We start from the raw sequence: 22943 nt of genomic DNA on the forward strand, positions 1-22943 counted from the left end.
ACCCAATGAACGGCGGGAATTATTAATAGTTAGGGACCGGGGAGTGGAACGTCGTCGAGGTGTGTATGGGTTTTTTGAGAGACAAGAGGCACGGGAGGAGGGGTTTGGGCGCTATCCAATCATCCTCTCACACAGTGGAACAGACGCCAGGCGGAGGCCGGAGCAGCTTCGTGCGTGCGTGTAAGATGAGTGACTGAGAAAAAGAAAATACAAATACACAGAGGCCGGCCGCTGCAGATTGAGCTGCAGCTCGGCCAACCAATCGGGGGGCACGATTCCCTCGCGGCCAGCCAATCAAGCAGGGCAAGGAAGGCATTTTGTCGGAGAAGGGTAGGATGTTTTTCTCCCCCCCCCCTTTTACAACTTTTTTTTCTTCAAGGAAGGGCGCCTCACACACGCACTTCGCCTCCTCCCCGCGCCTGCCTCGAGGGCCGGGATTGGGTGCGGCGAGGGCCAATCGCCGGACGCGAGGGACGGGGGGAGGAGGAGTGGGTGGAGCCGCCGGCGAAGTAAACAACCCGTCGGCGCGCGGGCGACCGTTGGAGGCGGCGGCGGCGGCGGGAGGGGCGCAAAATCAACCGTCGCCTCTGCTGGGAAGCCCGAGGGGACGGGGCGGGGCTTTCGACCACGTGCCCTGCGGTCACGCCTAAGCCACGCCTCCCGCGGTGGCGAGGGGAGAAGGGAAGCAGGAACGTGTGAAAGGCGCCAACACGGGTCTCTGCGGGGGGGCTAGAGACGCGCTTCTCAATTACCCTCCTCTGTTAATCCTGAAATAAAAGGCGGGAATTGGGGGCGGCTGGGGAGTTGCCCTGCTCCTGGCCCCGGATTACAAGCGTTATGGAAATTCATCAAACAAGAGTCGGAAGGGACCTTGCAGGTCATCTAGTCCAGCCCCCTGCCCAGCATCTGCCTGTACCTAGGATCGAACCCACAACTGGATTGTGAGGCAAAGAGCTCCACCTCTAGCCCAGGGCAAATGCATCCTGGTTCTGAAGGCTGTCCTAGAAACGGGTCTAGAAGGCGGTTCTTGGGCAGAGAGGATTCCTGATGGGCCGTGGACTGAGGAGCTGCACCTCAGAGGGGCCCTGTTTGAGAGGACTGGTCCAACAAGCAAATGGGGCCCACAGATTTGACGTCTCTACACTCCCCGCCCCTGCAGCAGAATGTGGGCTTTGACATTCATTTATTTTTTTGTAAAACAGTATAGTATAGCACATAAACAGGGTTTGCAGAGGACAAATGTGGACTGGGACTCACCAAACCAGGGCACACAAACACTACAGAAAAATGGAGTGGGACTCAACACATGCAGGTGTATTCTTTGCAAAGGAATGGACTAGGTGTACACAAACACATACACGTACATACACATACCCCACACATAAAGGGGGGGGAATGATTGTAGAGGACTCAGGAGTGGAGCCAGCCTTCAGGCCAACATGGCCAGATCAAAGGCGGTGGCTGTGCCTTGGAAGCTAAGCTTAGGTTATCCCTAGTCAGACCTTGGATGGGCAAACCTTTGGAGATTCCAGGCCTGGAAGACATTGCCAGGAGCCTGCCATGGTCAAACCTTAGCATGTTGATGCAAAACAAATTATAAGGAAGGTCTCTAGGGTGGTCGGAAACCTCCCTGCTCAACTCAGCTGCCCTAGTCCTATGGGATTGTGCACATATAAATCAAATTAAATTTGTTGTGCTGTTAAGCCCTCCTAGATGAAATTTCCACTTTTTTGTTTGTCAAAAGAACAACATAACAAATATAGGTATTTAACATAAGCGTGAATAAAGGAAGTAAATACAGATAAATGAGGACAGTAAGACCGGGATGGCAGGCATGCTGGTGCAGTTATGCAAGCCCCCTTTATGTTCCTCTTAAGAATTTGCATAATGTTAAATTGGAGATGTAAGTACAATGGAAAGTTGAACCATTGCACTGAACTCTAGTAAACTGAGGTCATTATACTTGGGAAAGTTGCAGTGCTTTTGTTTCTGATTTTGATGATTTATTTTAAAAGTTTCTCTTTAAAAACTGAAATAATCGGAGACATAAACTGCTGGTAAACAAGGGGTGCTTAGTGTTTCCCTGCAGATATATTTTGACCACCAAAGCTGCAATCTCTTATACCTGAAAAAGAACAATATGAATGATTAAAGTCAAAGTATAAATTGTGGACCAAATTTTTATAAGATGTAATCTGGAAAAAACCAAATACACAGATGAGTATTCCCTTGAATATGAGCATAAACTGGGTGACACAGCAAAGAGGAGCAAATAATGAAAATACAATTGGTTAAAACGCACATGGCTACTAGCAGTTAGGGACAGAACATTGCAAAAACAAACTTGTTGAATTTTGATAGATTATGTAAAGCATCAGAGGAATGCAAGTATCCAATTAATTCTCTTCTGATGAAAGACAGTAATGTTAAAACTTGGGCATCTAATTGAAAGGAACTCAAGGCTATGTATTATCGGAAAAGTGAAGATTAATCACATTTTTGTAATATTTGAGATATTCCTCACTATATGCCTGACCTGAGATTAGTTTTGTTTACAGGAGATGATACTATTTGTTTCACCAGGAATATACACTCAATGATCCATTAGTGAAATAGAGATTTCTTCTATTAACTACCTATTGCTGTTTCTTTATATCTGTTTTACATATTTGTTACATTATATTTTTCTGCTTGTGGAAAATATACCTTTTGGGAAATTTTGTTGGATGATTTTACTCACTATATTTTCATTGTTCATTTTCTCTGCTATAGTTTATATTTTGATGAGAAAAGTTGAGAAGTATTTTCCCTTCTCTTATTCCATATTCCAGGAACGGCAGGCTTCCTCCTTCCCTCCCTCCTACTTTTTTCTTGCTTTCTGGCTTTCCTTCCTTCCTTCCTTCCTCCCTTCCTCCCCCCCTCCCCCCTCCCTCTCCTTCCTAACCCCACCACACACGACCAAAAGAAATGCCATTGTAGTGCTGAGACCATTGTAGGGAAGACACTGAATTGTGCCAAAGAGAATGCTTCCTCTTTAGAGATGGTGCAATTGTTTTGTATTCACCTCCTGACAATCATTTTCATTTCATTTGAGCTGATGGAAAATGTTATCAGTGAGATTTCAAGATTTTATCTAGATTTAACCCAAGACCCACCTGCCCTATCTCCAGTTTCCCACTGGGTTACTAACTTATAGGACATGGAGGCAGTAACACCATGCATTTCACCAGTGTGACCAAAATCCATTGAAAGGCCCCTTGAAAAGCAGCTACACTGGGAGGCCTTCCCAAGTAGGGTAGTTAAGCAAGCAAAGAAGCAATATTTTCAGTCTTTTTTGAATTTTTGCTTTTATTAAACGATCCCATATTCAAGATTTGAGAAACATTAACAAATACTAAATCCCCTTTTTATTTTCTAACACATTATCACAGAGAAAGATATGTACTCATTGCAAACAATTCTCCATCTAATCTGAGATTGTTTTTTGACAATAAATTTTAAAAAGGAGAAATTCAAGATCTCTAAGAAAATAGCAAGATGGCTATATCTATTCTCAACAATCCCCATAAAATTAGGCCAAATTTTTGGGGTGAATTAAACAATACAATAATCAAATTCACTAAGGGAGGGAAGTAACCCGGAATTAAACTTCAATTATTACAAGATAGTAGGATCGGTGGTGGCTTTGGACTCCCTGATTGGGAATTATAGTATCAGTCAGCATTACTTCTTTGGATAAAAGAATGGATTTTATTAAATAATAAGAGAACACTTTTATTAGAAGGACATGATTTGCAAGCAGGGTGGCGTTCGTACTTGTGGGAGGAAAAATACACAAAAAAGTCATCTTTCCCAAACCATTTAATAAGAGATGCATTACTACAGGTGTGGAGGAAAGTCAGGAAAAAGCATTATATTAGAATATTGGGATGGTTATCCACAATGGAATCAATGATTTATCCGAATACCTTAAACATAACAAAAATGAGAAGACAATGAAAATAATGAAAATGAAAGTCGATATTCCAAGATTGAGAGAAATGTATGTAATATGTTTTTAATGTGCAAAACACCTTTAAAAAGTGTACCACTTTGGGGTTGATGATAATATCCATATTCAGGATCAATTATAAATAGCATCTTCTCTTCAGGTAAGACCCAAATTAAGAAAACCAAAAACAATATTAAGCTCTGCCGCCTACCTCTTGGTTATACTGTCCTACCTCTGTGTCATTGAAGTATTTAGGTCACTATTTGTTAGTCTTCTGATTCACAGAAAGGAAAATGTTGGTTAGGATGCACCATTTTTGACTCTCCAGTTTACATTCAACAAATTACAGGATTTGTCTAACGATTTAGTGCAGTTAATGCAACTTTGATCTGGTTTAACTCTTTAAGTATACACTACTAGTAGTACGCATGACTCCCTGGTATCCACAGGACAGGTCTTTCCTCATAGTCCAGTCATCAACACGGATCTTGTGCTTTAGAGGATGAAAGAGTAGATATGGGTGATGCTCTCCTTAGTCCTCTACTTCCACATACAAGTGAAAGTGAAGTTCCAGAAAGCAGATATATCTCTGCAGATGGCAGCAAAACGTTATGCCAAAGGAACTTATCTCAAGATATTGCTCAGGCTCGGAAGGGATTTTTCAGCCATGGTACCTGTCCTGGCCCTTTTTAAAAACATTTGAATTAGCAAGCAGGGTTTTGCCACTTATTTGCCACTTTGCAGTAGAACAGAACAAATGATACGAGAGATTCAACTGAGGATTCTTCTGAGTTGTACATGTAAATCAGTCATTCTTTGCAGAAGTACAGCTTGCTTCTACTAGCTTTGTCGCAATGTACTTCATGTAAGAACGTAAAGTTTCTTACAGAGTTTAGTCTTATCCAAAGGTCACTCTTTTGACAATCAAGAGATGAAAGACATTACTTAGATTCCAATTCTAGTCCATACTTGCTATCGTCTATATGTAGTATAAGTCTATTGTATCAGTATTTTAAGCATACTTGCATGGAAGCAAGCTTTATCAGGGAGATTTACCTTATTAAAAATGTGTAAGATTGCAATCAAAGTTTTAAAAGGCCAACAGTCATTTGTGTACGAAACATCAAGGATGTGATGTACTATTAGAGACAGTGGAATGCTGTTTTGCCACTCACATACCCTTTCTATTTCACGTTTCCCAATCAGCATACTTTCTTTGGCCAGATATGAAGGATGTACATTCCTGAATGGTTTATTAGGCATTGCAAAATCATTCACACAACTTCTCCTGATTGTCATAATTTACCATCATTTAATTGTAACTATTTGCAAGTTCTTATTTTAACTTATCATTTAAAATATCCCAAATGCAGATGTATTTTTTGTCCATGGGTGCATTTAATATATTTGCTATATTACAAACACATTTAGAAGCAGATCACACAAAGTTATTATAACATTGCAGTGAAAACAGCTGCAATCATAATGTAGTTGCACTGGCAAAATGGAATGAATGGGCTCCAAACTATTAAATACACTAGCAAACTACTCTAAAAATGTACTATTAAATTAGCACAGCATCCTGATAGCTCATGAAAAAAAACCTTTTTAAGAATAATCAACATTATTGCTTTTTCTCCTATTGTCACCACAAGGTTGTTAGGGCTTACTGTATTCAGGTTCTTGAACTCAGAATATTTTGCTGAAGGCAATGTGGAAAGAAACATTCCCAGAAAACATTTGTTTACTTGCAATTTATTCTTTGTCCATCGACTTGTTTTGACAGTTGCCATGACAGTTTTTTTTAACCTATAGGAAAATAACTGCTTGATTAGCATTTCCTGTTTACAGACTCAGGGATTACACAGTCTGTAAATTCATGAACTTTTCTATAATTCAGAATATTAAGTAGGATTCAACCAATTGACTTGTACAAAATCCATCCATTTTCTAGTAATACATTTTATTTAATTAGGTATTTTGGAAAAGGTGTTTAGTCCTTTTTCCAAACAGGAGCTGCCAAAATGAAGAGGAATTAACTTTAGGACATGTATGGAAAGAACAGCTTCATGCAAATTCCAAATTTTCCCATCTCTGTAAAAAAATAATAATGGTGATCTAATTTAAAATGGTATTTTTTTGCTCATTGGATAATTTCCATTGAAAGTGAAGCTACCTCCAATAATGATATACCTATGTGAGTGTATGAAATCATGCTGTGGAAATCATAAACAATAGCAAGAGATCTGAAAGAATCTATCTGGTCTAGAATACACAAAATAAAATGGTCTCTATTCACACATTTACAGGTAGCCCTGGTTTATTAATTGTAATGGTGACAGCAATGAAAAAGTAATTCCAACCAATCTTCACATTTGTGACCTTCACAGTTTTGTAAAACATAGGGAAGCTGAAGTCAGATTATAAACAGTTGCAGTTTCACTTAGCCACCGTTTCACTTAAACAACCGTTTCACTGAACTGTAATAAGATATACCCAAACTTTCTTTTTTACGACTCTGTAAACCCTCAATTCAGAGTAGACTCAGAGCAACTAGATCAGTGGTTCTCAACCTGGGGGTCAGGACCCCTTTGGGCAGGGGTGGACTACTACTTGGATGGGAGGGACGCAGTGGGGTAGCAAAAATGGAGCTCCACTCCAGATCACCCAATTTGCACTGAAAGCTGTTGAAAGAAAATGCAGGGTGTCCTGCATAAGCCACGCCCACAGTGTGGTAGTAAAAATGTTGGTAGCCCTTCACTGCCTTTGAGGGTCGAATGACCATTTCACAGGGCTTGCCTAAGACCATGGGAAAAGACAAATTCCCCATGGTAGTAGGAACTAAAGCTTCTATTCTGGCACCTTGGAACATGTTTTTCAATCTGACCAATCAGGCGTTTACAGTGGGGGTGTCCCTCTGACCTTCCTGCCAATCAGCTTAAAGCTCTGTTGGGAGAATTGGTGCTGGACTTATGGTTGAGGGTCACCACAACATAAGAAACTGTATTAAGGGGTCATGGCATTAGAAAGGTTGAGAACCAGTGACCTAGATGGATCTGAGTGTTTACCGGCTGGATGCCCTTCCTGATGCCCCACAGAGTTCACAGCAGATATTTTTCCTTTGAGCCATAGGAGTGAAACATCTGCCCTACCTAGAATTGAACAATCTTCCGAATGGGAGCATTCACCACATGATTCATAATAAAATATACCTGGTCAATGACATAATAATTTCCATTATGATCCAAGAATAGCCATTCAGTTTGATGATTGTACATTCACCAACAATGGATGTTGAAGAAGTCCATCGAATGTTACAATGATTAAAAATTAAAGACAGGTTTTCTGATAATTGGCAACTTTAATACAAAAGTTGAATTGAGTTCTGTACAGCAAACATTAGAAAATTTGAACTAGGAACCCCCAGTGGTGGCAGGACAATGACTTAATAGACCTCTGTATAGAAAGTAAGCTATGCGACATGCCTTTCAACAGCACAAAAAACGGTTCTACACCTGGACCTCTCCAATCAAATAAATTTCACCTCCTGTAGCAACAATGGAAAAGCTCTCGGCTGAATTGCACAGTCAGTTATTGTGGTGACTGATTCAGTCCATCAGTTCTTAATCACAGAAATAGACATACATCATACTGAAATAGACTAGAAAAGATGCAGTCCCAATTAGGTGCAATCTAGAATCCATTCCAGATCCAGAAGTATATAAAATTGAGAAATAAATACCTGCACCAAGTGGATGGGACCACAAGGAATGTTGACAAGAAGTTAAATGACTGTAAAAGGGGATGGACTAGAACAGAACACAACAAACGAAAAATTGTATTGATTTAGTCTTTTGGCCACTAAATATATAACTGTGCCAGTGGGCAACAACATACAGGACATCAAACAAGGCCGTCGGAGTGGGGGGAGACTGGCAAAAGTCAGAATGATCAGGAACATAATCTAGCAACAGGTAAAAAGAGATAAAGAGTTATATCTGAAAGCAGAGTGAAGACAAATACAATACAACAGACTAGAAAGAACAAGGGATCTATTTAGGAAAACCTGAGTAATCATGGGAACGTTCCACCTTTTGTGCCAATGTCATATGGAACAAGCATGGAAAGGAATTAAGGATGCAACCAAATCTGAAATAAGATGGATAGAGGAAAATCTTGCAGTGCATAACTAGAAGTCCAACCTCAATGACAGTGTAATAAAAGAGATCTAAGAGGATGAACAGTAAAAGAAAAAACATTTTTTAAACCCCGTTTTTAAAGCGCCTGAAGTGAGAAGCTAGGAGACAAGGCTTCTCACTTAGCTTTCTCCCTGTTATGCTGGTTATATTTGTTTGACTCCCTCCTTCCTTATATTTGATAGCAGCCCTTTGTAATGGGATTGTAGGTATCAGATAAGCATGAGAGAAACTTTATGGATATATTAAAGTTAACCTGAAATGTAAACGACAGGATTTTCTTCCTAGATCAATGAACCATAGATAAAGTTGCTAATTTAGAACAATTAAAACAAACAAACTGAATGAAATCATAATCCCAGTGGCTCTGACTGTCAACACAAACTGTTTATTGTGGGCCATTTCCCAAAGAGCACCACATGCTGCTGGCCTGTGGATGAAGGACGCAGAATGGTCAGAGTACATTGAAAGTCCATCATGTGCCAAATGTTCAGAAAGAGAAATCCACCAGATGCTCCGAAGGCTGTTTACACATCTCAGAGCCTTACGATTATGCAGTGACTACTACTTGTAGTCCTGGGCAGAGCTCACCTACGTATAGTAACTTTGGGAGCGGCTCAGATAAACAACCGTTCCTTAAAGGCCCTCTGAGTCATCCCTCTCCATTCTGCGTTGCATAAAGGGACATGTTCCATTGGCCCACAGCCAGCCTCAGTGTACTCTTGCCCGTGCGGCCAGCAGGAAGTTTGTTTTGTAAGCTGGTCCAGAGGGGGGATGAGCTCAGTTCAGTTCCCGTGCACATGCTACTATAATAAACTGCATATGCAGGTATATGGGCTTTGGTGAAATTTGTGCTAGGACAGGGTGTACAGTGGAAGGGTAACTAACACAGGAGGGCTCCGGACAACAATCTGAAGACAGAAACCTCCATCAATTTAATTCTCTTATTAGAATAGAGCTGAAAGGGATCTTGGAGGTCTTCTAGTCCAACCCTCTGCTCAAGCAGGAGGCCATGTACAATTTCAGTCAAGTGGCTGCCCAGTTCTTCTTACAAAACTCCCAGTGATGAAGCACACGCAATTTTTGAAGGCACGGTGTTCCACTAGTTAATTGTTCTCACTATTAGGAAGTTTCTCCTTAATTCCACCTTCTTTCATATGAAGGACTAGGAACTACAGTGCCGTAAGAAGAAGAATATAGGTGCAATAGTGCATTGTACATACACAGTAGCCAAGGCTATTGGGTTGTTGCAATTATGGAGGGGACTGACTTGGTTTTAGCAAAGCTGAGCAATTGAAATCAAACATTTGAGGAAGAGTTGCTAATTACCGATAGAAGGGAATATGGGTAGCTCAGGGTTGAATGTGAAAACCTTGGTGCTCTCAGAACTTGGTGGTTTTCTTGCTCTCTACCCAGGGGTGGGTAGCAGGCAGGACGGGGTGGAACACAGTTCCCCCAGCAGAAATGAAGATGTATGCGCAGCTCCAGCTGATCGGCAGCTGTCACTTCCTGGATTATTGGTCTCGACTCGTCTCTCCCCTTTTTTCCCTGCTGCTGCTGCTGCTGCATCTGAGCTCCTTGCTTTTTTCCTCTTTCCTCCTTCCTGGCCTTGGATGAGCTTCCCTCTCTCCTGCCCAGCTCCTCTCCAGCCTCACACAGCCACCTCCTGCCTGAGGTGCAAGCAGAAGGCCTGGGTGGAAGGAGCGCTGGCAGCATTGATGCTTCTGGCAGCACCCGTTCGCCTAGCTACCCAGTCTGAGGCAGGAGGGCGACTCAGGAAGGAGAGCGCAGGAAACGCGAAGCAAATTGTCACCTCAGCGAGCGACACTGGTAAGGTTGTAAGTTGAGGACTTAACAGTTCACTTGAATGATGATGATCATTCAAGCCACTCACACCTGATCACATGGCCAGCAAGCCACTCCTACCCAGTCACATGATCATTAAGCCACACCCACAGTGTGGCAGTAAAAATTTTGGCTGCCCATTCCTGTCTCTACCCAACCAAGCAACGTCATCAGTGCTGGAACCCTGCTCCCTTCTAGCACTGAGAGTATTACCTAGTTGGGACATGACATGTCTACAAGAAAACAGCCCAGCTCATAGAGCACCGAGGACTCCGCGCCAATGTTCCCTCTAATTTTTTTTCGGGGTGGGCAGAAAAGTATAGTGTCTGAGCGGCAGTCCCCTTGGGACTGGGCGGCATAGAAGTACAAATAAATAAATAAATAAATAAATAATAAAATAAATCCCTTCTTTTTTATTAAAAGAAATTAATAATAAAACAAAACCAAAACTCTATTACTATTAAAACTAAAACAACCAGCAAATCCAAAAACATAACTATTAATAAAAACAGGTGAGGGGTGGGGGTTTTTTTCTCTGTTATTATTTAAGTGCTTTTACCATATACTTTAAATCAAGAGTCACTTCTCTCTCTGTTTCTCTCTCTTTCCTGTCACTCTCTGCCTCAATCATTTTCTCATTTCTCTTCCCCCCCTTTTTTCTATCATTTCTCTCTCCCTCTCTCTTCCTTCCACTCCTCTCTCTTGCTTTCTTCCTCTCTCTCACTCTCTTCCTTCCTTTCTCCTCTCACTCTTTCTTTCTTGCTCTCTCTCACTCTCTCTTCCTTCCTATCTTCTCTCTCTCTCTCTTTCTCTCTCTCTCCCTTCCTTTCTTTCCTTCTCTCTTACTTCCACTTTTTTCTCTTTCTCTCTCTCTTTTCCTTCCTTCCCCTCTTCCCCGCCCTCTCTTTCTCCCTCTCTCCCTTTGTATTTATCTCTTCCTTCCTTCCTCTCTTCCTCCCTTTCTCTCTCCCTCTTGTTCACTTTTCTCTCCCTTCCTTCCCTCCCTCCCTCCCTCTCCTCTTTCCCTCCCTCTCTTTCCCTTCTTTCTCTCCACGTCTCCGGCTTTGCTGACCGGCACAAGGCTCAAGCCAGCTGCCCGGGAAAGCCAGGAAGGTCCTCCTGCCACCCCACAGCCAAAAACACAACGGAGGTCTTCCGCCACCAGCTTGAGCCTCGCGTTGCTCCACCCCGCTTCGCCTGTCATCCTGGACCTCCGTTGTGTTTTCGGGGTGGGAGCGGCAGGAAAGCCCTGTGCCGGCCAGGAAAGACGGCTTTGCCCAGGAAAGAATTGCAAGAAAGCAGCTTTCCTGGGCAGCACAGGGGTTTCCCGCCACTCCCCCCCCACCCGAAAACACAACGGAGGATGACAGGCAGGGCGAAGGGGGGTGGAGCAACGCGAGGCTCAAGCAGGCAGCTTCCGTGCTTTTCTTTCGGCGGAAGAGGAGGAGAGGGGGCGGATCGGGCGGGCGGGGGGCAGTGCCTTCTACTGCCGGCGCCTCCCCGCCCCCCGCCCCCCCCACGGGTTGGCAGGGGGATGGGGACTGCGCGCCCGTGGAAAAGGGTGTGTGTGTGGGTATTTTGGGGCGCGCATGTGCTCGCACGCGCAGCCTATGGGGAACGGTGCTCCACGCAGTTGCTAATTTAAAATGCTGAGATATTTACACTACTGGTTATTAGCAGCCCTGAAGCTTTTGATCGGATTGGTGTTGAAACATTTGTGAGCATCCCATCTGTTAAGAAATGTTTCATGCAGTACAACAGACCGCTGCAATCCAATTTTGTGAGTCAACCTGAATGTCTAACAGGCTGAGTATGGCAGATCTGACACAGGCTCTAGGTACCAAACCTGGCAGCTGTTCAATCTTTTCTGTGGAAGCTCATTGTTTGTTTGGCCAGTGTTTAGTGCTTTCTCTACCTCCTTCAGATTAAAGATTCTTTGGAAAGATAATCCATCCTATTTTCTGTTGAAAATTTGCACCCTGACTAGCCACATTCTAGTAAAACAACCCACTCCCTTCATACAAACTTACAGCCAATTACAGTTATAACCCACCATATAACTCTGTTCAGGCCCTATCACCCAGTTGAGTACGGAAAAATTTTAAGCTATTGATAACATCATGATAAATTCTGATAATTTACAGTCTGTTCTGTTCAGTCCCAAATTGAAGACGCTTTCTGGGATGAGAAGTGAAAAGTTTTCAAGGAAAAATCAAGAAAGTCCAGTTGCCTTTTGGCAAAGCACCTTTGGGATAAGAGGTTTAAAACGAACTAGGTATTCAGGCTATTCAGTCATGATCAATAGTATCAATAGCTCAGGCTTTTCAGTATAAATAGCTCAGGCTTTTTCCATACTCAATTGGGAGATGGGGCCTTAACAGGTTTGTTATATGGGCTATAGGTTTGTATGGAGGAGAAGCTTGTTGTACTAGAACAGTGATGGCGAACCTTTTTTTTGCTTGGGTACCCAAAGGTTGTACGCACATGCAATAGCATGTATGTGCATGCCCACATCTTTAATGCAATGCCCTCCCCTGCACATGTGTGCACAACCTCCTGCTACAGCCCAGTGCATTTGTACAGACTTCACTAATCTCTAGAGTTCTGGTAGGCCCATTGGGCCATTTTTTTGCCCTGCCCAGGCTTCAGAAAAAGCCTAGGAAAGGCAAAAAAAATGGCCCAACTGTCCTACTGGAAGTTCAGAATTCCACAGGCTGCAGGAAGGTTGGGAGGGCAAAAAATGGCTCAATCAAAAGTTCATTTCTGAACTTCTGGTGGGCCCGTATGGTCTGTTTTTTTTGCCATCCACAGGCTCCGGAGGCTTTCCTGAAACCTGGGGAGGGCGAAAACAGCCATCACAGTACTAGTTCGGCCATCACGGTACTGGTTCACCATCACAGTAATGTGGCTGGTCATGGGGTAAATTTTCACCAGAAGATAGGATGGATTATCTTTCCAAAGAATATTTAACCTGAAGGAAGTGGAGAAAGTGCTAAACATCTGCCAAACAAACAATGAGCTTCCACAGAAAAGATTGAACAGCTGCCAGGTTTGGTACATAAAGCCTGCACCGGATCTGGTACGAGACGTTTTCAAGAAAGTCCTTTGGGACAACCATGACCTGGATGGTTGAGAATCTCCACTTTGACCTCTTAGCCTTTCAAGCTGGGATTAGGGGAAAGGTGGAAAGGCAGCCAGTGAGTTTTCTCCCTGGCATTGATAAGATGAGTTGGATGAAGCAGTCATATTCTCAGAAGCTAAGGAACCACATTCTGTCACCTGAGAATCTAGAAGCCACTTGCATCACTTGAGATGGTCATGAGATTGCTTTTACCATCTAAAATTAAAAGGGTTATGATCAGAAAGTGTTGGATTAATGCATAAAGGAAGAGTTAAGTCACAGGAACAGTTCAGCACTTTTATTGTCTATTAGCTAGAACTAATACAGACGGTTGACAGGCTGCAGGGAAGCCACTTTTAAGGGCTTCACTGAAGCCTGCTAGCCATTGACAGGAGTTGATTTCTCCCGTTGCTAGCAGTGGCTATGAAATAATCACCACCTAGGTCCATACATAACAGTTCTCCCCTCTTCATTTCTGGAGTGTCCAATCAGGAGTTAATAAAGGTTACATAGCCCCGTAAGTAAACAGGTCACCTGACAGTCCTACTGGCTTGTGCAATTCAGTTCCTTGGGAGTCTTTGACTGGAGCAGACATGCCTGTTGCTGCTCCTCCATCGTTCCATGGAAAGATCTGGAACTGGCCTCCAGGCATGGCAGCTAAAGTCTCTGCTCCAGGCCATGATAGTAAATGCTGTTGCAGGAGAGTCTTTTTATTGTACCGGTAATAGTTATATGGAACGTTGGAATGGCGCACAGTGTGGTATAGTCCTTTGAGCTTTGGTAATTAAAATCATCCCTTCGCCTGCCCTGTTGTCTGCCTGGATGGTTTTGGCTTCATCTCCTGGATCCCATGGATACTCTGGGTAGGAATGGGACAGGTTGGTAGAGGAAGGTTGAGAGGGTCTGCAAGCTTTGGCAATGTGTCCCTATTTTTGGCAATGGTGGCAAATGACAACACTCAATTTGCAGGTTATTCTAGTGTGACTTCCTAAGTAGCTGGTACAGCAGAGTTGCCTTTGATCAAATTCTTTGTGGCTCACCCTCCTTTCTTGATGAATGTGGTGCATGTGGTCATCATCTTCATACTCCTCTTCTTCCTCTGGGACCTCGGTCATCCAATCAGTCTGTGAATGGATGCGGAGCTGGTTTTGCGCATATCAGTCACAAGACTTTTCTGAGGATTCTGTGGCTCTTGCTTCCTCGACCACGTCTTTAAAGATTGCTCCCTTCCAGATCAGCAACTTATTTTGTAAATTAAAGTCCATCATGCCTAGGATGAGTCTATCCTTCAAAATTTCCTCTGGGTTGATAAACTTGCATGTGGATGCGATTTCCCAAAATTTAGCCACAAGTCGTTGATGGATTCACCTTCGTGTTGGCGTCAATGGTAAAACTCATTCCTGCTGACCATCAGAGGGGCTAAGGGTTCATAATGTTTGGCTACCTTGATCTGTAGGGTTGACCAGGAGATGGACTCAATGTCTGTTGGTGCCACCAGGGTCTGAGCCATCTTGTCTGTTTGTGACCTGCAGTAGGTGAGGAAGAGAACCCTCTTCTTGTTGTCCGGCCGATCCTGGAAATGGTTTGCCTCCAGGATCATGCAGAAACAAGACATGTATGTTCACCATTCTTCTGTGAAGAAGGCTGGAGCTGGAGATGTCTGTGTGGCATAAGTTGGGGTTTGCTTCTTAAGATGGTTGTGGATACCACAAGGTGTCTTTATTCTGTGGTTCTTCTTCTACCACCTTCATCGCCTATGTTAGATTTGCGCGTAAATGAAGAGTCATGTCACAGGAACAGTTCAGCGCCTTTATTGTCTATTAACTACAACTAATGCCAACTGTCGGCAGGCTGCAGGGAAGCCGCTTTAAAGGGCTTCCATGAAGCCTGCTAGCTACTGACAGGAGTTTATTTCTCCCGCCGCTAGATTAGCCAATAGCAGTGACTATGCAAATAATCACCACGTCCGTCTGTCTGTAACAGAAAGGGTTTTATTTTTTTTTCAATTGCAGCATATCATTCATGCAATCCCTTCCACCTGGCACAAACTGGAACTCATTCAGGCTTGGACATTTTTATATGCCCAACTCCACCCTGTTCCAAGTAGGACAGTACGTTCTATGAACCTCCTTCAATTATTTGATGAATTGATATCTGAATGCTGTTTGCTTGACCTTTTTTAAAGTTTCTACGTTGTTTCTGCACCACTCTTATATTTTAGCTTAGAGTAACTCTTTGACCCATGTTTTACATAAGCAAAGCTAGTATTTCCTCTTATTCTATCTTCCCACCAAAATGGATTTTTTTCCTGATTTATATTCTTTATCTGTTTTAAAATCAGTTTTAGAGCTTCTCTATAAACTATACTTTGGAAATTCAGAGAAAGCAACAATCCAAAACATATATTTATCAGCAGCATGCAAAGCTAGAATTCTATGTACTTTTTATTTCTCATTTTCAGAAATACGTGCAAATTTGCCCTACATTTACCCTCTCTCCAGCATCTCCCTGACTTGCTCCTTGCTTATTCTGAAGTTACTTTTTTTGCACAAAAATATTATAAACTATTTTTATAAGATTCTTTTAAAGGTTTATGCCCTAGGTTTATGAGAAGGGAAACTTTGACTTAACACAGATGCAATTCTTTGAGTTTTCAGAGTTTCAACTAATTTCATGGTTAACTTTTTTTTAAAAGTTTTCTTTTAAGTAAACTATTACAGCAATAAAATGTTGTAGTAGGAAGAAAAATATTTTTCGTACATTGAAGGAACAAGGGGAACTGTGCATCATCCAATATTTACAGTAACTGCAGCTTGAGATTCTGTTGTCAGGGACAACATTTATTTACTCTTGTTGTTAATCATTTATTATCAAGATTTACTTTCTCCCCAATTTTTAACAAAAATGTAGACAAGAAGATGAATACTGATTACAGTAATCAAATAATTAGATTCAGACAATTTTATGCTTAAAGTAGATTCCTTACAGCCATTTAGAATAACGCGAATTCAGGTATCATTGACTTCTTATTGTACCTGGACTGAACCCACAATTATTACATTAAATTTTTTAAAAAATGTTTATGATGGAAAAAATGTGTCCTGAATTACCTATATGCAATTCTTTCATTATGGGCAGGAGTGAGCAGCAGGCAGGATGGGGTAGAACGCATTTCCACCTGCGGAAATGAAGATGCGTGTGCAGCTCCAGCTGATTGGCGTCTGTCACTTCCTGGATTACTGGTCTCAGCTCAGCTCTCCTTTTTTTCCCTGCTGCTGCTGCTACATCTGCGCTCCATGCTTTTTTCCTCTTTCCTCCTTCCTGGCCTCGGAAGAGCTTCCCTCTCTCCTGCCAACTCCCCTCTAGCCTCATGTGGCCACCTCCCACCTGAGGTGCAAGCAGAAGGCGTGGGTGGAAGCGGCGCTGGCAGCATGCATGCTTCTGGCAACACCCATTCGCGTAGCTACCCAGCCTGAGATGGGTAGGGCGACCCAGGAAGGAGAGTGCGGGAAATGCGAAGCAAATTGTCACCCCAGTGAGTGACACTGGTAAGGTTGTAAGTTGAGGACTTAACAGTTCACTTGAACGATGATGATCATTCAAGCCACTCCCACCTGGTCAGATAGCCGGCAAGCCACTACTACCCAGTCACATGATCATTAGCCACACCCACAAAGTAAGCCACACGTACAGTGTGGCAGTAAAAATTTTGGCTGCCCATTACTGATTATGGGCAATTGCATTGTGTAACTGTGGAACAAAACGATTGCTTCTATTCTTGATTGAGATACATGTGAATTAGCCACTCTTCTCTAACAGTGAGATTTATATGATCAAGCTGGTGTTCAGGAATACAGATTTTGGCTCCAGTGTTGTTATTATCATTAATGGAATATTATCTAACAACCAGGTCTGAAAAAGTATGCATCCATAGCGGGGTGGATTCTTTTTACCTTCCTACCAGTGTGCTGTGTGTGCATCATGATGTTTTGTGAACCTGTGCGCTCACTACACTCACACATGCATATCCCCAAGCACAATTTTCCTTCTGTGCATGCTCAGAGAGCCAAAAATCATGAAAAATATTTTTTTAAAATGGCGCACACAAACCATCAAAGACAGAGGGGAGCCGTTGCATCAGAATTGCACAATTGGCAGTGCATAGGACCACATCGGTAGAAACCCACCACTGCCGTATACCCTTCTCATTCCAAAAGCTACTGTCTATCAGCCACTAACTTGGAAGATGCAGGCTGTTCATGCACACAGCTCCAGAAGACCTTCACCGGTCTTTCCAACTGGTGAAATGAAACTGAGTCCAAAGGAATTTTGGAGAAAAACAAAACAATCTCACAGTATCTCTGGAACTTTTTAACCTTTCTCCTGACTCACTGGCAATCAGAGCAACAGGTTAGTCCACTAAAAACCTTTATAAAGACTTTGAAAGAGCAGTCAGGTTTTTGAAACAAGACGTCCCCTTGAGCTGTGTGTCCAAATGACCTTGCTTTCACAGCATCACATCAAAGTAAAGCTGAATGACTGCAAACTTTGAAAAACAAGAATATGGCATCAACAAAGAAAAATACAGACATTTTTGGGAGGGTGGGGTGGAGAAGGAAGGGAGAGCTCTTTTATATCAAACCCATTTTCCAACATTTATTTTGAAGACATATTCCATTTCAATCAAACAATTTTCTTGCAAGGGGTGAATTCCGCTTACCTTACCTTCCAGCTCGCAAATGTGCATGTGCTGCAAGAGCTGTTGTCTGAGCATGCACAAAGCTTTCTGTGCATGCACAGTGCATGAAAACCAGGGGTGGGCAGCAGATAGGACGGGATGGAACGCAGTTCCACAGGCAGAAATGAAGATGCGTGCACAGCTCCAGCTGATTGGCGGCTGTCACTTCCTGGATTAATTGTCTCGGCTCCGCTCTCCTTTTTTCCCCTGCTGCTGCATCTGGGCTCCTTGCTTTTCTCCTCTTTACTCCTTCCTGGCGTCGGACAAGCTTCCCTCTCTCTCGCCCGGCTCCCCTCCAGTCTCCCGCGGCCACCTCCTGCCTGACGTGCAAGCAGAAGGCTTGGGTGGAAGTGGTGCTGGCAGCATTTATGCTTCTGGCAGCACCCGTTCGCCTAGCTACCCAGTCTGAGGTGACCCAGGAAGGAGAGTGCGGGAAACACAAAGTAAATTGTCATCCCAGCGAGCGACACTGGTAAGGTTGTAAGTCGAAGACTTAACAGTTCACTTGAACAATGTTGATTGTTCAAGTTACTCCCACCTGGTCACATGGCTGGCAAGCCACTCCCACCTGGTCACATGACTATTAAGCCACATCCACAAAATAAGCCACACCCACAGTGTGGCAGTAAAAAAATTGACTGCCCATTACTGATTAAGCAGATCCCTGCAGTTTCAAGTAAATGGTTGTTGGGCAAATTCTGCTTCCTCCATTGATTTTCCTTGTCAGAATTTGGCTGGGAAGGTCACAACCGGCAACCATGAGACCCCAGGATGCTACAGTCATCATAAATACATGACAGTTACCAAACACCTGAATTCTGATCACGTGACTGTGGGGATACCACTCCTTCCATTAAGCCATACCCACAAATTAAGCCATACCCACAGTATGGCAGCAAAATTTTTGGCTACCCATTACTGATGAAAACCATCCCAAAAAAGGGACATCATGATGTCAGCACGCATGGGCGGGGCTTTGAACAGTCCGCTCTACCGGCCCATGCGAGCCGGTTAGAGACAGCTGCCTTTCACCACTGGTTTCATTGCTTCGATTGGTCCCAATTAACTTTAATACGACTAGGGTTAAAATGGCATTCAAAGAATGTTGGAAGAATCTTTTAGACATGAGACTGCAGAGAAGTTACCGCTGTAAATATAGGAATCTCAAATGAGCCCCTGTAGGATTAGCTCAATATTTAAGTAAGGCAGGGGTGGGCAGCAGGTGGAATGGAGTGGAACAGGGTGGAACGCAGTTCCACTGGCGGAAATCTTTTTTAAAATCTTTTTTTAAATTTTATTTATTTATTTTTTAAAAGCCATCTGCACATGTGCAAAGAGAGTGATTGATGAGCCAGCAGGTCCCTGATTTGCTGGCTCGCCAATCACTTCCCTGCCCATCTTGCTTCTCTGTACACCGATGCTGGTCTTTAGGGGAAGGTTTTGTTTTTCTAGCTTGCGGCTTGCAAGTTGCCTTCCTTACTTTTTGCAGTCTCTTAAACTACTTTACAAATTCTTTGGTGGGCAAGAGGAGAACCTGCTGCCCCGGTAAGGAACAATTTTTAAAATTTATCAGGGTTTACAGTATTTCTTTATTGTGTACATGTGGTGAGACATCGGTTAATGGAGGAGCCCAGCCTTTGAATATGTGAGTGTGTACAGAATTATTTTTTAAATTTCTAGGAGGGCAGCACTTCAGAGGATATTTGGCGTACAGACTCATGAATGAGGACTAAATGCATCCAGGCAGCAGCAAAGGATAGAGCCTCATTTTTCTCAGCAGTTTGCTTAGAAGAGCAAAGGGGCAGAAGGGCAACCTCACCTAAGGCACCTCATACTATTTCGCCCCCCCCACATGAACTTGCAAGCCACCCCCACTCGGTCATATGACCTTCAAGCCACTCCCATCCTGTCACATGACATCTGGTCACGTGGCCAGCAAGCCACTGGCGCCCAGTCACATGGTATGTAAGCCATTCCTACCCGGTCACATGACCTTTAAGCCATTCCTGGTCACATGGCCAGTAAGCCACGCCCACAAAATAAGCCACACCCACAGTGTGGCAGTAAAATTTTTGGCAGCCCTAGCCTGAGTACAGGTAATCCTTGATTTACAACAGTTCATTTAGTGACCATTGGAAGTTACAACAGCACTGAAAAAAGTGATATGACCGTTTTTCACATTTCTGATTGTTGCAGCACCACACGGTCAATTGACTTACACTTGTGACGTCCTGGAGATGTTTTGCAATCTTCTGACAAGCAAAGTCAATGGGAAAAACCAGATTCATTTAATAACCAGGCTACTAACTTAACTGTAGTGAATTCCCTGAACAACTGTGGTAAGAAAGGTCGTAAAATGCCTCACTCAGCCACAAAAAGTTTGGACTCAAATTGGATCAGAAGTCGAGGCGTCCCTGTGGCTTGATTCCTGGACTTGCAAGAGATCCCAAGATATCAGCAAAACATTTGGCAGCCGTGATCATTGTCTGTTTGCCCCTCAGCAACTAATTGGCTCCCTCTACTGAACCTCGACTCTCATTTAACTATTAGCCGTCCACACACCTCAGGGCTCTCTTTCATGGCTCCGCCTAATTCCCTTTTAAGACCATCTAAACTAATTATCTTGTAGCTGTGAATCCCATCAACGAATTCTACGTTATACACAGAAGGAGTTCCCTTTTTTCAGATCTAAATTGACCAGCAATTCATTTCATGGAGATATACTCTCAATGAACCTCTTTCCCACAGTTTCTAAGAAAATATTTCTATTGATTTTCTCTTCGTTTAGAAAGGCCTCTGCCCTTTGACGTGGAAGAAAGCCCCATTTCCCCCCCCAGAAAGATGCTCATGATCATTTTAATTCATTTTTTTAACCTTGTACAACTGTAGAGCAGAGTCTCCAATCTTGGCAACTTTAAGCCTGGGGGACTTCAAATCCCAGAATTCCCCAGCCAGCAAAGCTGGTTGCTGAAATCTGGGAGTTGAAGTCCGCCAGACTTAAAGTTGCCAAAGTTGGAGACTCCTGCTGTAGACCCAGATTCTCCGTTTCATGAAACAACACTTTGGGGGAAAGTACTGTATTAGATATTAGTCCATGGATGGCGAACTATGGCATGAGAAGCCATATCTAGTGCAGGCCAGCTGATTTTGGGGCTTTTTTCTGGCCAGTTTGTTTGTTTGTTTGTTTGATTGATTGATTGATTGTATTTGTCAAACAAGTATAGAGTTATAGTTTGTATTAACATAACGAAGTACAGTGGTACCTCTACTTAATTCGTTCCGTGACCAGGTTCTTAAGTAGAAATGTTTGTAAGTAGAAACAATTTTTCCCATAGGAATCAATGTAAAAGCAAATAATGTGTGCAAACCCATTAGGAAAGAAATAAAAGCTCGGAATTTGGGTGGGAGGAGGAGGAAGAAGAGGAGGAGGAGGAGAGTCGCTGCAGAAGGAAGAAGGGGAGGGGAGGGGAATAAAAAAAATCCAAAACTTTAAGGCTTAAAAAAGAAAGAAAGAGGGACTCTGAGGTGGCGAGGAGGAGCGTAACACACCTCCCATACACCTGGTGCAAGGCTGCCTCCCATGCATTGCGCCAGTGAGAGAAACCCAGGGAAACTGGCAGGTAACTGGCCGGGCCTTCATGCCGCTCTCAAATTTCCTGGGAAATTTTTCTGGGCTCAGGTTCTTAAGTAGAAAATGGTTCTTGAGAAGAGGCAAAAAACCCTTGAACACCCAGTTCTTATCTAGAAAAGTTCTTAAGTAGAGGTGTTCTTAGGTAGAGGTACCACTGTATAAAGAAGTGATAAAAAGGATAATAGAACGGAAGGACAGTGGCGGTAGGCACAATAGTGCGCTTTTGGACGCCCCTTAGCCTCCTGAGCCCTGGGGATGGCAAAAAACAGCACAATGGTCCAACCGAAAGTTCAGAAACAAACTTCCGATTGGCCTTTTGGCCTGTTTTTTTGGTCATCCTCAAGGTTCAGGAAAGTCTCCTGAAACCTGGGGATGGTGAAAAATGGCCCAACGGGTCTGCACACATGCGCACACGCACTCTTTTTGGCACCCAAGCCATAAAATGCTCGCCGTCACTGTATTAGGCTATGCGATGCCTAATATGAAAGAGCTGCTTGCAACATATTAAAGCAGACACGTTTTTGGCCAGGGTTGCATGGCTGCCTTGAGAGTTGTCCCCAGGTGTCCCCAGCTGTTTGCACATCTTACATGCCCTTCCCTGGTGAAGCTGTCTAGGCACATATCTGGGGACTCAGCCAGGGACAGGGAGAGACGCTTTCTTTCTGATGGGATGCTTTTCAAAGTACCTTGACTGAATTGTTTTTTATTTGCTCAGGCCTAGATATCAGTAAAGTTAATACACCTTGGTGATTTTCATTCCAGGAACAAATCAGGATTTAATTGGAAAAAAAATTGGCCCTGCTTGCGAACACTGCTGGGAAAGATGTTTATGGAGATTCTCCATCATCCAGGTCATGGCCGTCCCAGATGCGCTTTTCCAGAAGGCCACCGGACTTTCTTGGGTTGTTTTTCGAAATGGAAATTGGAATTAGAAATGTCTCACTTCTGAATTGAAAAAAATTCTTGGATAAATGAAATGTTTTTAAGGGGAGGAAAAAGGAAAGGAAGCCCAGTTGTCTGTTGCTTGGGACTGCCAAGAAAGCTATGCAAAAGCATACCAAATGGACAGACGCATGACAGAACTAAAAGATAAAAATGAATCAGAATATTTCGAAACCTGGGACAAATTATTTTATTGGTGGGAATCTAAGAGGAATGTTGGGATTACAATTTAGTGACAAATTGGACATGTTTACATTTTCATATTATCAAAGGGAAAAAATGGAACTAGCCCTATATATAAAATGTAGGTATATCTATATAGAGATAAAAACCTATATTAAAATGTGTAAACTGGAATATCACATCATGTCCATGTCTTTTTGTTTTTTATATTTGTTTGTTTACAATTGCATTATAAATAGTCCCAATGGAATTGGGCAGATAGAAGTCAAATAAATTATTACATTAAATTAAATTAA

The 22943-nt window shown here is 43.0% G+C and overlaps 2 long non-coding RNA genes across 2 annotated transcripts in view; both read left to right on the top strand.

Moving 5' to 3' along the window:
- The first annotated feature begins 105 nt into the window (after window positions 1-105).
- The window catches only part of LOC139171319 (uncharacterized), a 73954-nt gene continuing 51116 nt past the window's right edge, over window positions 106-22943 (top strand). Inside the window, exon 1 of the long non-coding RNA XR_011559732.1 lies at window positions 106-330. This is a non-coding gene — a long non-coding RNA (uncharacterized lncRNA). The remainder of the gene's footprint in view (window positions 331-22943) is intronic.
- LOC139171320 (uncharacterized) lies at window positions 5556-22825 on the top strand. Its single transcript, XR_011559733.1, has 2 exons — window positions 5556-10017; window positions 22285-22825. It is a non-coding gene; the product is annotated as an uncharacterized lncRNA (long non-coding RNA).

Source organism: Erythrolamprus reginae, chromosome 8 (assembly GCF_031021105.1).
Source record: "Erythrolamprus reginae isolate rEryReg1 chromosome 8, rEryReg1.hap1, whole genome shotgun sequence".
Lineage (NCBI taxonomy): Eukaryota > Metazoa > Chordata > Lepidosauria > Squamata > Dipsadidae > Erythrolamprus > Erythrolamprus reginae.